At 54.2% G+C, this 13,407-nt stretch overlaps 1 pseudogene; it reads right to left on the minus strand.

Moving 5' to 3' along the window:
- Positions 1-12,251: 12,251 nt before the first annotated feature.
- LOC102191132 lies at positions 12,252-13,046 on the minus strand (annotated as a pseudogene).
- Between the last annotated feature and the right edge of the window lie 361 nt (positions 13,047-13,407).

Raw genomic sequence — 13,407 nt, forward strand, 5'->3', positions numbered from 1 at the left:
TGGAAGAATACCCTGTCTGTCCAGTACTTCCTGAGCTCTCTTAAACCCAGGGCCTTTGCTGACATGACACAGGCAGACTACTAATTGCTCTCTGGTCCCTGCGACCCAGGCCACTCTAGTAGCATAAGCACAAATCTTAAACCACAGCTTTCCCCGAGGCAACCCCTGACTCCCGCAGCTTGGTGTTTGAGTGCCTGCAGCTCTCTGGCTTTATCTTGTCCGTCTGTCTAATGAGGTTAATGAAAACAGTTCTGGGCCCAGGATCAGCCGTCACTCTCCATGCTTCTCAGGGCTCTGACCCCCACCACGGGCCTTCCTCCCTTCCTCGCAGCAGCACTTCCCCCTGTCTCCCTGATGGTCATGGACTCGCCTCCACTCCCGCAGCATGACTCCCAGCGTGCCCAGCCCTCCACACTGCTGCTCACAGCAGATCCCTCCCTCCTCACTTCCTGTGTCCTCCTGAAGCCTCTGAGGCCGACTTCAGGACTGTTCCTTCCTCCCCACAACTTCCAGAATCCTCTCTGTAGTACTCTTTTTGTGAAAGGATACCTTGGGCGGTTTCTGTGTGTATGTGTTTGTGTGTGTGTGTGCATGTGTGTGCAACCTTCCAGAACCCTCTCTATAGTACTCTTTTTGTGCAAGATTACTTTGGGTGGTTTCTGGTGTGTGCGTGTGTGTGTGTGTGTGTGTGTGTGTGCATGCGCACATTCACATGGAACCTTCCAGACCTCTCTCTATAGTATTCTTTAGGTACAAGGTTACCTTGAATAGTTTCTGTTTGTGTGTGTGTGTGTGTGTGCGTGTATGCACTGTTACCCTAGCTAGACTGCAAGACCTCTGAGGATAAAGACCCCACCCTGCTTACCTTGGTACTCTCCCCAGAGCTGCCTCTGCCAGAGGAGACACTAGGTGCTGATGGCCGGCTTTGAATCACTTAGCACTCATCAACTCTTCTGTACCACTCTGGACTTGGTAGGTGATGAGATGGACCCTACCCAGGAGTCAGTGTGTGAAAGGCGAGTAAGCAAGGCAAGTATGTCAGTAATCTCATTGGACGCAGGACCACTCTCTGTAGAAACATCTAAAGTGCTAGAATGCCTCTCCCTGCGAGAAGAGGGAGGTGGGCTCTGAGTGGCACACTGCAGAGTGGGTGGGGTGTGGATGGTAACAAGACAGGAGTCCACCCTCAAGAGGCCAGTCCTGACCCCTGCACTCGTGACCTGCTCCCTGTCCCCAAAGAGGGTGTGGCGTGGAACATGGGACCCTGAAGGTCCTTTCAAGCTCTGCACACATTGGATTCTATGACTGTACCATCCTGGAACTCAGTGTTGACAGACTCAGAGGGTTGTCTTTGTCTTTGTCTTTTTGGTTTCTGGGTTACTTGACTCGATGCTGTGCTGGCCCAGCATGGTTCTTCTCTGATGCTGGTTCAAGAAGCCCACCTCCCCTGAACTGCTTCCTCCTGCTACCATTCAGTGTCTACCCAACATCATGCCGGGCTTCTCACCTCAGCCATGGAGGAAAGACAGCTCTGTAGTTTGGGTCCTTGTGTGGTGTCCCAGCTAGGGCTGTCTTTCCATTCCTTAGGTCACATGCTAGTCACTCACTCCCAGGTACTTTTTATTTTTTGAGCCCTCAGTAAATGTAGATGATTTTTTAATTTTTATTTATTTCTTTTGGCCCTGATGTGAGGCATGGGGAATCTTAGTTTCCTGGCCAGGGATTGAAGCCAGGTCCCCTGCAGTGGAAGCGAGGAGTCTTAACCACTGGACCACCAGGGAAGTGCCACTCCCAGGTACTTCTGGTTATCTGGAATTCATCCTGATTGCCTTATCCTTGCTTCTGGTTAAGTAACTTCCTCCCTTCTGCCTTGTTATCTGAGTCCCAAACCTTTTCTCAGTGTTTTGTTTCCCTTCTGTAACTCTTTGGACCAGCCAGAGATAAACAGCGAAGCTAATGAAGTTTAAGATTAAGCTTCAGAGTCATTCACATTTCCAGGACAGGAAGTGGCCCTACAATTATGGTATATGCCAGTTGTCTGGTTTGTAAAATCAGCTAAAGGTGGTTTAGCCACAGTTGGCTCAGGGCATCTCTGTGTCCATTCTGCTGCCTCCATCCCTCTTGCTCTTGTATTGGGTGGCTATACAGTGACCATGGGCATATTGGGAATCTGGCTAAGGGGAGATGAAATCAGGAGAAAGTAGTTTGGATTTGGAGAAACATATTTTAGGGGCTCACGACCAATTCTGCACACATGCACATTATTCCTAGCCATACTGTATTGAAATAACTTCCAGGAATACTAGAACTTATGGTGCCTGTGTGCAGTATCAAGACAAGAGGTGTGAGGCTGGAGGAAACATTGTGATATGTTCACCCAGTGAAGAGGGTGACCCTTTGTCACCCAGCAGGTAAAGGTTCAGCAGGATGATGATGTTTGGGGCCAGCCAGTGTGTGAGGACATGGCATGCATGACTGTGGTTGGGGGAGTGGACACAGGGGAGCCTTTGCAGAAGGCCATTTGCTGGTGTGTGTCAGCACCTCGGGTTACGCCCTGTGCCCCGGGCCTCCTCCTGCATGGCCCTTCAGTCAGTGAGTGTGTGGTCACGTCAAGTGGTTGTATTGGCACAATGAGTTTTCCCTTCAAGTCAGTAACTTGTGGGACCCCCGACACTGGGAGGTGAAAACAGACACTTGAAGATGTGCAGACATGGAGGAGTGTGCCTGAGATGCTGGGCGTAGAGAAGTCATCCCCACACCGCCCCTCCTTTGCCCCTGCGGAGAGATGTACATACAGGGCTGACCCTCTATCTTCATTTGCCGGCAGTCACATCAGGATTGCATTGCGTGGCTCACATTACCAACTGTGTTGGTTCAGAAGGCCGGCAGCCGAGGTCAAGGTGTCAGCTGATGTTGGCGCTCATGAAGTTTGTGGAGAGAGTCTGTCCCATCTCTCCCCCCCTCTCACTTCTGGGGCATTGCTGGCCATGGTGGTCGTGTCTGGGCTTGGAGATCTCTGCCTTCCTCTTCACCCCAGTTCTTCTGTGTGCCTGTCTGTCTCTAAGTGTGTCCTTTGTATGGGAATGGCTGTCCTGTTAGAAGAGGATCCATCCTAATCAGCTCACTTGAACTTCATCAGCTCTGTGAAGACCTTTCCTTTGTCTGTACTGAGGTACTTGGGATTGAGACCCCAGCACCTGGATTTGAGGGAATGCGATGTGACTCCTCACACCCTACAAAGGCTCTGAGGTAGGAACACACTGGAATGTGCCAAGGATGGAAGGATGGCCTTCATAGCTACCAGGGGTAAATACAAGGGTGAGGAGAGCAGGCCGCCAGGGCAGGAGCCAGATCACGCGGGGCCTCGTGGGCCTGTGAGAACTGTGGCTCTACTGTGCTCGGCGGGGAAGGGAAGGCCCCGGAGGCCCTAGGATGGGTTCTTCTGGGACCTTGTTCCCGTCCTCACAGCCACATGGAAATGGAGGCTCCCTGCAAGGTGCTGAGATCCTGTTGAGGTTCAGGCCCATAGCTCTGCTCCTCCGCCTCTACCCCGATCCAGTGAACAGGGACCCCCCCCCCCCACTTCCAGGTACAACAAAATAAATGAGAATGGATGTGTATGTGGTCAGGTCTCCTGCAGTCATGGGTTATCTCTGTCTCTCACCACCTCCTCAGCTGTAGAGTCAGATGACAGTAACCTAGTGGGTTATTTGAGGTTTGAATTCTGTGATTCCTGCGTGGTACTGTCCCAGGCCCTGGCAAGGACATGGAGTATGCCTGTCCCAGAAGTTCCTGCTCTCCGTTTTTTTCTCTAGGTTCTGGGCAGGGGCCGGGGCATCTGCTGATAGTGGAGGCCATGGTGTGGGAAAGGCTGGGAGGAAGGCGGCTTCCAAAGGTGAGGGGAAGACACCTGGCAGGGCCATCTGAGGTCCAGGGTGGCCCCAGGGCCGAGGCTAGATTGGTTATCACAGATCAGCCTCAGAAGCCCTGGGCTAAGATGGGGGATCTGCAGAGCATGGGCAGGCATGGGGGCTGGGGAGTTGAGGGCTGCAGTGGGGGCTGGGGGTGGGGGAAGCCAAACCCGGGACAGTGTCTGTCTGTGCTAGGAGAGGACCAGAACCTGGCCACTGGGCTGTGAAGCCAGGGAACCCACCCTCCCTCCTCGGTGCTCCCAGGGCTTTGAGTCCCTCTGTCTTGGAACTCACCTCGTGCCCCTCTTCCGCTGTCCTGCCCTCCTTCCTGACCTCCCCACACACTGCAAGTGATGGCTGGGTTTTCTGGGTCACCACCCCCTGTCAGCAGACCACATGGAGATGGATGGAAAGAGCCAGCCCTCTGTGACCCTCCCCTCTGTGTCAGCAGGCTTGGCTGTTGCTTGGGCACATGGGGCTGAGATCCTGCCCAGGGCTGTGAGCTTGGAGGCCTCTGTGTCAGGCTCTTGGTCTTTGTGGTTCTGTTTCTGCAGCCACGTGAGGCCCTGGGAGCCCTGGGAGATGAAGTTCGGCGCTCTGTCCTTTTGACAGCCTTTCACGGAATTAGTCTTAAATGGTGTCAAGACCCTGGAAACTCAGTGCCGGCCTGTGCTATGCAGACCAAGCAATGTACCCTGGCCGTCCATATCAGGCACCTGCAGTGAGAGGACATGTCCTGGCGGGAGCTGCTGGAGCAGAGGCTGGGGATGAGCTCCACCCAGATCCGGGCCTTGCTGTGGGATGGGGACCAGTTCAGCCACAGAGTGACCTAGAGCAAGTGAGGATCGTGGAGCAAGCGCCCTGCCCCACGCTGCCTGCACGGCCCCCGGTGCTGCCCTGGATCTCAGCTGGGTTGTGCTCGTTTGTTTTCTGTTGAACCAGTTGGTGGAGTGGGCTAGGGTTTCTCCAGAGGGGCAGCGAGGGTACCTGGGCTAGGAGATGGTGGCACGAGGTACGTGACCACCACTCTGGGCCTCAGTCCTGGTTGTGCTCTGAGGCAAAGGTGGGTCCAGGTCTGCACGTGGCACTTGTCTGTGTGTGTGTGCGTGTTGAGAGGCAGCACAGCACCCAGCCTGGGTTCCCCACCCCCACTACCTGCAGCCGGGCCTGAGCAAGTCCCCTGAGTCCCCAGGGGTGAGGCCCCACAGCAACTCCTCTCTGCTGGTGAGTCGCTTGGGGACCTGATGTCCGCAGGCTCCCCACCGGGGCCCTCCTGCTCTGTCCCTGCAGCCTGCAGTGGGCAGACTGAGAGCTGCCCATGGCCTGGTGGGTTCATGGAGCACCAGGCCTCTCCCTTTCATTTCGCTCCCTCCTTCGATTGGCCTCGTCCTAAATTCCCTTTGCTGAGCTGAGCCCATCTGAAAGGCTCAAACAGAGGACCCAGTTCACCTCGGGTCTGCTCTGTGATACGGTCTTAGTCTCTAGTAAGCATGACTGTGAATCACCTTGTTCTCCTTCTGTGTCCTGTCTTTGCACCCAGATCTTGTGAACGTTGGGGACACTTTGCTGTGCCCAGAAAACCTAGGTCCTGACAAGGTGGAGGAGCTGGAGAATCAAACCCTGCTACCCAATCTGCAACAGAAGTACCTGACTGTGCTCGCTGACCCCCACTGGCTGCTGCAGCCCGTCCTGGGGAGGGCCGGGAAAGACGTCTTCCAGGTAGACATCCTCAAGCACCTGATCCTCTTTGGGCAGGAGGCCTGTCCAGGCTGGGCTGTCAAGGGGAGGGTGATGGAGAGACCAGCTCATGGTGATACCGTCCAGTCACTGCTGTGCCCTGTACGTGCCCGTCTGGTTCGGTGTGATCCGGCCCCACCCTAGGGTGTGCTGCCCTCTTGGTGGGGGTTCGGGGTCCGGTACTCCTCTTGTGTGGTTCTGCTCTCAACTCAGGGAGACGCTTGGGGACTTTGACCTTTATGAAAAGATGGCGTTGCCAGTCGTTTTGGCCCTGCTGGGTCTGGGTGCTTGAGAGAAATGTGTTGTTAGGAAACTGGTTAGTGTTTTTCCCTCTGTGTTCTGGTCCAAATTCCCTGTTTTGGAACAGTGTCCAGAGGGTGATGGAGGAGCCCGGGGGCTGGGCTGAGCGTCGGCAGGCAGAGAGGCCCACAGGCCCAGAAACAGGCAGCAGTCTGTCCTTGCAGGTGATCCTTGTCCTGCTGTAAAGCGTCCCTTGGCTCACAAAGCCTGTGTGTTGGACACAGTGCCTGGCAGCCTCACATCCAAAGACAGGCTCCTAAATACACCTCTGAGGGCAGAGCGACAAGGGCTGGTGTTCACCTTGTGGAAACTTTGTACTTATCTTTGGGTTTGTACTTATCATGTGTTTTCAAGGCCCTTGTTGGGTGGAGTGACCCTGCATGCTGGTGAGCCTCTTGAGGAGACCCTTGAATCAGTAGCTGGAGATTCTCAGCTGCTGATTTGAAACTTGTGGCAACACTGGGGGACCCTTGAGGAGCCCCTTCTGCTTCAGGGTGCATGACTCATGGGAGGTGACACCCCAAAGGTCAGGAACCTGGCTGGGCTGTCTACTGAGCGGCAGCTGAGGTCAAGGTGTCAGCGGACACTGGCTCTTCTTGTGAGGGCTGTGGAGTGAGTCTGTCCCATCTTTCCCCCTCCTCACTTCCGGGGCTTTGCTGGCCATGGTGGGCGTGTTTGGGCTTGGAGAGATCCTCTTTTCTCTTCATCGTGAGTTTTCCTGTGTGCCTCTCTATCTCTCCATGTGTCCTATGTATGGGAACAGCCATCGTGTTAGAGGAGGGTCCATCCTAATCAGCTCACTTGATCTCCATCAGCTCTGTGAAGACCTTTCCTTTGTAAGGTCCCACCGAAATACTTGGGATCGAGACTCCAGGACTTGAGGGACACGGTGTGACTCCTCACACCCTACAGAAGTCCTGAGGTAGGAACACACTGGAATGTTTCATGGATGGAAGGATGGCCTTCATGTCTACTGGGGGGAATCTAGGGGCGAGGAGAGCAGGCCATTAGGATAGGAGCCTGATCAAGAGGTGCCTCGTGGGCCTGTGAGAGCTGTGGCTCTGTTGTGTTTGGTGAAGGAAAGGCCCAGGAGGCCCTGGGCTGGATTCTTCTGGGACTTTGTCCCCATCCTCATAGCCACATGGAAATGGAGCCTCCTTGCGAGGTGCTGAGACCCTGCTGAAGTTCAGGCCTACAGCTCTGCTCCTCCCCTCCCCCCTCCAGTAAACAGGGACCCTTCCTCCGGGTACAAAGGAAAAACTGAGGATGGACATGTGTGTGCTCAGGTCCCATGCAGTCATGGGCTATCTATCTATCCCTCAGTGCCTCTTCAGTGGTCGAATGAGGTGACAGTAACCTAGTGGGTTACTTGGTCCAGGGTTGCCCCAGGGCCAAGGCCAGACAGGTTACAACGGATCTGCCCTCAACAGCCCTAGGCTAAGATGGGAGATTTGCAGAGCATGGGCAGGGATGGGGCTGGGAGCTGAGGGCTCTTTGTCAGCTGTGGCTTGGGACACTTGTGTTGTGCACACACAAGCCCTCATGATGTCTAAGGCCTGCCTTTCTCAGCCTTGCTTTCCTGTCCCTGTGTTTGGCATCCCCGCTCGGGTGTCCCCAGCTCAGGGACCTTCCAGCTGCTCCTCTCCCTCACTGAGGCTGGGGAGACCTGGAGCCTCGGGGTTCTGCCCATGTTATCTGCCCTCCCGTATCAGAGGAAGCTCCTGTAGAGGCCTTATCCCAGTGGGCACTGGGGCCATTCAGTCAAACACTCCATCTCTCCTGCTCCGTGAAGAGCTGGTCAGCCTGGCAGGTTCATTTGGGCAGGAGGCCCCATGGCAGCAGCAGGGACAGGGCACCACCCTCAGGCAGGGGGCACTGGGACTGGACAGAGATGCCGGCCCCCAGCAGAGTCAGTTCCCAGCAAACCCCAGAGCAGCCCCACAGTGCTTCTGGTTCTCCTCGTCCCCTTCCTTCCACAGGCCTGATTTTGTCACCTCAGAGGCATTGTGTAGCACTGAGAAGAGGAAGGCAGGAGAAGTTGGAAGGTAGGGCCACAGCCTGGAGTGGGCGGGAATGGCGGGGCCTCCAGAGGAATTGAGACCAGGGCTCCGAGCCCACCCCAGCCCTCACTAGCAAGTGGTCCTGGGAAGATGCCCAAGCCCCGCAGCCTCAGTTCTTCATCTGGGAGGCGAGCAGGTGTGAGGAGCCCCGTGTATTGGGCTGCAGGATGCCCCTGAGGGACAGAACAGAGCTCAAGGCCTGGCGGCTGTTAGCCCTGTGATGGCGGGGCAGGAATTTCTCACACTGTTGCCCCCAGACACTCCTCCACTCTCCACTGGATGGAGTTGGCTGCTTTGTGGTCCAGGACAGGTCAGAGGATATGCACCTCAATAGGATGTTTCATAAATAAAACTAAGAAACTTTTCCAGTTAGACCATAGTGGAACATAGTGTTAGTCACTCAGTCATGTCTGATTCTGTAACTCCATGGACTGTAGCTTGCCAGGCTCCTCTGTCCATGGAATTCTCCAAGCAAGAATACTGGAGTGGGTTGCCATGCCCTTCTCCAGGAAGATCTTCCTGACCCAGGAATCGAACCCAGCTCTCCCACAATACAAACAGTTTCTTCATTGTTTGAGCTCCCGGTAACCCCATTTCCAGTTAAAGGAACTGTGAAATTTGGGTGTGGAGGAGTGTTCCAGCAGGACCCAAGCTGGTCCAGGAAATAGAAGCAAGAACCACTCTTTGCCTGTGTCCCTGCTGGTCTTCCATCCCAACCCTTATTTTCATCATTGCAGTGCCAATAAATGTCGAGTCTTTGATTACAATGCCCAGTGAAAATCAAGATAATTAAAAGCTAGTTAACACCTTAATATCTGGGTCCCTGGGACCAGGAAAGAGAGGGTCAGCCCATGGATTTCTGGGCATCATTTCAAGGGAGTGTGACCTGAGTTCTGCAGGATGCCTAGCAGATACAGGGTAGAAAACACCTACTCCATTCCTGTGGTCAGCAGCAATGCGAGAAGAGCCAGGACCCCTTCCATCCTGCCCCAGAAACAGATCTCTCTGAGGTTTATCCAAGACCCAAAGAGACACCTTACAGCAATGTCTCATTTCCCCTCATTCCCACGATGCACCTCATGTGACTGTGGCTCTGAGACCATCGCTCCAGGTGTGGGGGTGTCCTGCTTCTCCCAGTGTCCCCATTGCTAACACAGGGCCTTTCACGGAGCAGAGACTCTGTAAAGGTTTTCAGAATAAATGAGTCAGTGAGCAGGGGCTGCTTGACTCAGATTACTTGCCACTTTTGATAACCCGGGCAAATTCAAATAAACCGAGATCCCTTAGCTGTACAAACTGACACACAACAAGTATAAGAAGCAAGAATTCACTACTATCACTTTTTATTTTCTAATTCTTCCACCAATTATGTCACTGCTAAATAAATTCACATTTCCAAAATCGTTCTAATTCTAATTCCATGTTATCTTGTGCAGGACCACGAAACAAAATGGAAGTGTTCCCAATCTCTTTTACAAAAGAGAAAAACCCTTGTTCGTGAACTGGCTAAGTACAAACACACGGTGATCAATGTCACTGACATAGTTAGATACTGGGATGCATCGTCTTCTATAAAAAGGAATAACATTTGAAAATTTCCTAAAGAAAAGAAAGATGAGTCTCCATGTCATTGTAGAGAATAGGAACACGAAGATGCCACACACTGGGTTCCCCCAACAGGCCTAAGCTCTTACTGCTGAGAAGGCTGACCGCTCCCTCTTCAATCACAGAGGGAAGGATCACCTCCCTTCCTGCCCTCCCCACCCAGGGCAAGCTGCTGGATGTGGGCCTGGAAGGAGCCTGGCTGCTCCTCTGGCTCAGAGTCCCCCTTCCTCCTCCCTCGCAGCCTCTGCAGAGGGAATGGAAGGAGCTGGGACCCCTTCAACTGACTCTGTCCAGATACTCCAGGACTTAAAACTTGCTGGTCTCTGCATAGGCCCAGGAAGCCCACAGGAACTTGTAGTGAGCAGGGCCACTGTCAGGCACCTACCGGTACTCCAGGTACCCCTCCCACACCTACACTTGGGTCAATAGCTCCCTGGCATCCCCATACGTGTAGTGCTCCCTCCCAGGACACCCCCATCCTGCTGAGTGCTTCCCAGATCTCCTCCTCAGGGGCACGGTTGTCCTCCACAGTGATCAGGCACAGGATCACCACCAGGAGGCCGGCCTTGGGCAACCTCTGCCCATCCCTCAGCATCTCTTTGAGGGTGAGGCCCAGTGTGGGGACCAGGATATAGGTCTGCTCACTCTGGTCCACCTCCTTCACCTCCAAACCAAAGACTGGCTGCAGGTACTCTGAGGCTTGACTGAGGACTACCAGGAAGTGGTCCTGGTAATCTTTGAGGACACTATTCAGCACTTCTGCCTTTGTGATCAGCTCCTTGGCAAGATACCTGCTGAGCAGGAATCGCACCAGCTCTTTCTTCTTCACCTGTAGTGCATCTGGGAGTGAGGACTTTGCATCTTCCTGGTCACGTGAGGTGTCTGGTACTTCATCTTGCCTGCTGAGGCCATGGTCTTCAGATTGGCTCCCAAGATTGGCAGCCATGGCAGTGGGAGAGGGGCAGACACCAAGGGCTCTGGGGGAAACTGGCTATTGCAGCAGCAGCCACCTCCTCCAGGGTGCCCCAGACTGGGAGACAGGAGGAGGAGGAAGCTGCATCTCCTTCCTTCATCTGCTCCTCCTCCTCCTCACCCCAAATGAACTTTGCCTCCATCAGACCCTCACCCTCTCTTGGATCCTGAAAGACTCTCTCAGGCTGGTGGAACTCATGCATCCCAGGCAATTTGACCAGGGTCGAACTGCAGAAAGGAGTGAGGCAGGGGGATATATGGGGACCCCAGGTCTGCAGGAGAGGGAAGTTGTGATTGGTCTTGGCTGAGAAACCACCCTGGGCGTTCTGACTCAGGCCACTTACAGGTCTCCTCTTGAGGGTGAGGAGCTCCTCCAGATCAGCCTGATCCCTGTCTACTCAAAGGAGGACAGGAGTTGGCTCCCCGGGTTGCAGTCAGCACAGTGTGAGGTTCTGGGTCTGACGCGCTGTGGGGATTAGGGCCTTGTGGGTTCCCCTCTGTGCTGGGATGGGGAACCCCTGGTGCACACTCAGGGCATCCTCCTCACCTTGACTCCTGGCACTGCCTGGACCTCCTCTGCTCTCTGACACAGGCCACAGACCTCCACCTTCACCTCCTGGTTCCTGGAGCTCCTGTATCAAAAATGGAGGGGGCACCTAGCGGGTAAACTATGGCACAGACTTGAGCCTTCTGTGCTGGTAGAAGGGATGAACTCTGCGATGTCCCCCAGTTGTGGGGTGGCTGGTCCCCTCAGGACTCCCTTGTATTGCCCACTGTTCCCCTGGCATGGCCTGGTCCCTCCCCTTTGGGGGCCTGCAGGGAAACTCAGAACAAGACCTGAGTCTGAACAGAAAGCACTGAGGACCCCCACATGTGACGTGACCTGCCCAGGGCCTCCCGCGAGTCCTAGGCTAGGGAGATGCTTGGTGCTCACCTCCTCCTCACATCCCGCCTGGCCTCCTAACACTGACCACAGAGGTGGGAGGTCTACTCAATCCTGCTTGAGGGTCTCGAGAGTCCATCCTCTGCGGATCTGAAGCTTCCACCCTCTGCCCTAACACCTCACCTCCTGAAGTTCTGTGGAATAAATGAACCAGTGAGAAGGGGGCTTATTAATCTCATCAATTTTCTCCTAGTTTCTTAAATAACAACCTGGCAAAATCCAAGTAAACAGATGCAGATTAGCTGTAGAAAAGGACAGTCAAAACCTGTAAGAAGTGAGAATTCACTACAATCGTTTTTTATATTCCAATTTTTCCACCAAACTATATACTGCTGAGTAAGTTCACATATCCAAAATAGTTGTAATTCCAATTTTTATGATCTTGCTCAGGGTCACAAAATAAAATGGGAGAGTTCCCAATCTCTTTTACAAAACAGCAAAACTCTGGTCCTTAAACTGGTTAAGTACAAATACATGTGGGATCAATGTCATTCACAAAGTTAGACACTGAAGTTTATTAAGGCTTAAGCTGAAAAAACACATTTGAAAAATTCCTAAAAAACAGAGATGATTTTGCATGTCATCACAGAGAAAAGGAACACAAAGATGCTACACACCGGGTTCCCCCAAGTGGCCCAGGCCATCACTACTGAGAAGGCTGACTGCTCCATCTTCAATCACAGAGGGAAAGATCAGCTTGGCTATTTTTCTGGGTCAGGGCTCCTATTCCTCCTCCCTCACAGCCTCTGCAGATGGGGGTGGGAAGGCCCTGGAAAACCTTTGGTTGTCTCTGAGCAGATACTCCGTGACTTCCTACTTGTTGGTCTCCGCATAGGCCTGGGGACCCCACAGGAACTCGTATCGAGCAGGGTCGTTGTCAGGCACCTGCCAGTACTCCAGGTACCCCTCCCACACCCACACTTGGGTCAGCAGCCCTCTCGTATCGCGAAAGACACAGTGCTCCCTCGCAACAAACATCCCCATTTGCTGAGTGCTCCCCAGACCTCCTCCTCAGGGGCACGGTCTCCATTCCACATGATTAGGCTGAGGACCAGCACCAGAAGGCCGGCCTTAGGCATGCTCTGCCCACCACTCGGCATTGCATTGCAGGTGAGGCCCAGGGTGGGGACCATGATGTAGATGTGCTCCGTGGGGTCCACCTCCTTCACTTCCATGCCACAGACCAGCTGCAGGCTCTCTGAGGCTTGGCTGAAGACCACCAAGAAGTGCTCCCGGTTATCCTGAGGACCTTCTTCAGCATTTCCGCCTGGGAGGTCAGCTCCTTGGCTTGATACTTGTGGAGCGGGAACGTCACCAGGTTTCCTGTCACCATCTCATTAAGAGTTTCCTGGGGCAAGGCCTCCACAAGGGTGGAGCAGGAGATCGAGAGGACGAGGCCGAGGCAGATGCAGCCCTCCCCGCCTCAGCCCCCAAGAGCTGCGCCTCTTCCGGGCCCTGGGCCTCGCCTGGGTCCTGAAGGTCTTCCTCGGGCTTGCTTGGCTTGCTCAGCTCACTCATCTCGACCATGAGCATGATGCCTGGGATCAAACCACAGACAGAAGTGAGGCAGGGGGTCATGGGGACCACCCGCCTGGGAGAAAGGGGGGGTGTGAGCAGCCTCGGCTGAGAAACGCACCCTGGGCGGTCTGATACAGGCCACTTACAGGTCTCCCCTTTAGGGGTGTTATCAGACCTCACAGGGGCATGCCTCCAGAGTGGCCAGTCCTCTGGCTACCTGAAGGAGGAAGTGAGGTGGCTCATCAGGGTGCAGTCAACACAGCTCGAGATTTCCAGTGTGACAAGTTGTGGGAATTAGGCCCTTGTGGGTTCCCCTCTGTTCTGGGATGGGGAGCCCCTGGTGCACACTCAGAGCACCCGC

Source organism: Capra hircus, unplaced genomic scaffold (genome assembly GCF_001704415.2).
Source record: "Capra hircus breed San Clemente unplaced genomic scaffold, ASM170441v1, whole genome shotgun sequence".
NCBI lineage: Eukaryota > Metazoa > Chordata > Mammalia > Artiodactyla > Bovidae > Capra > Capra hircus.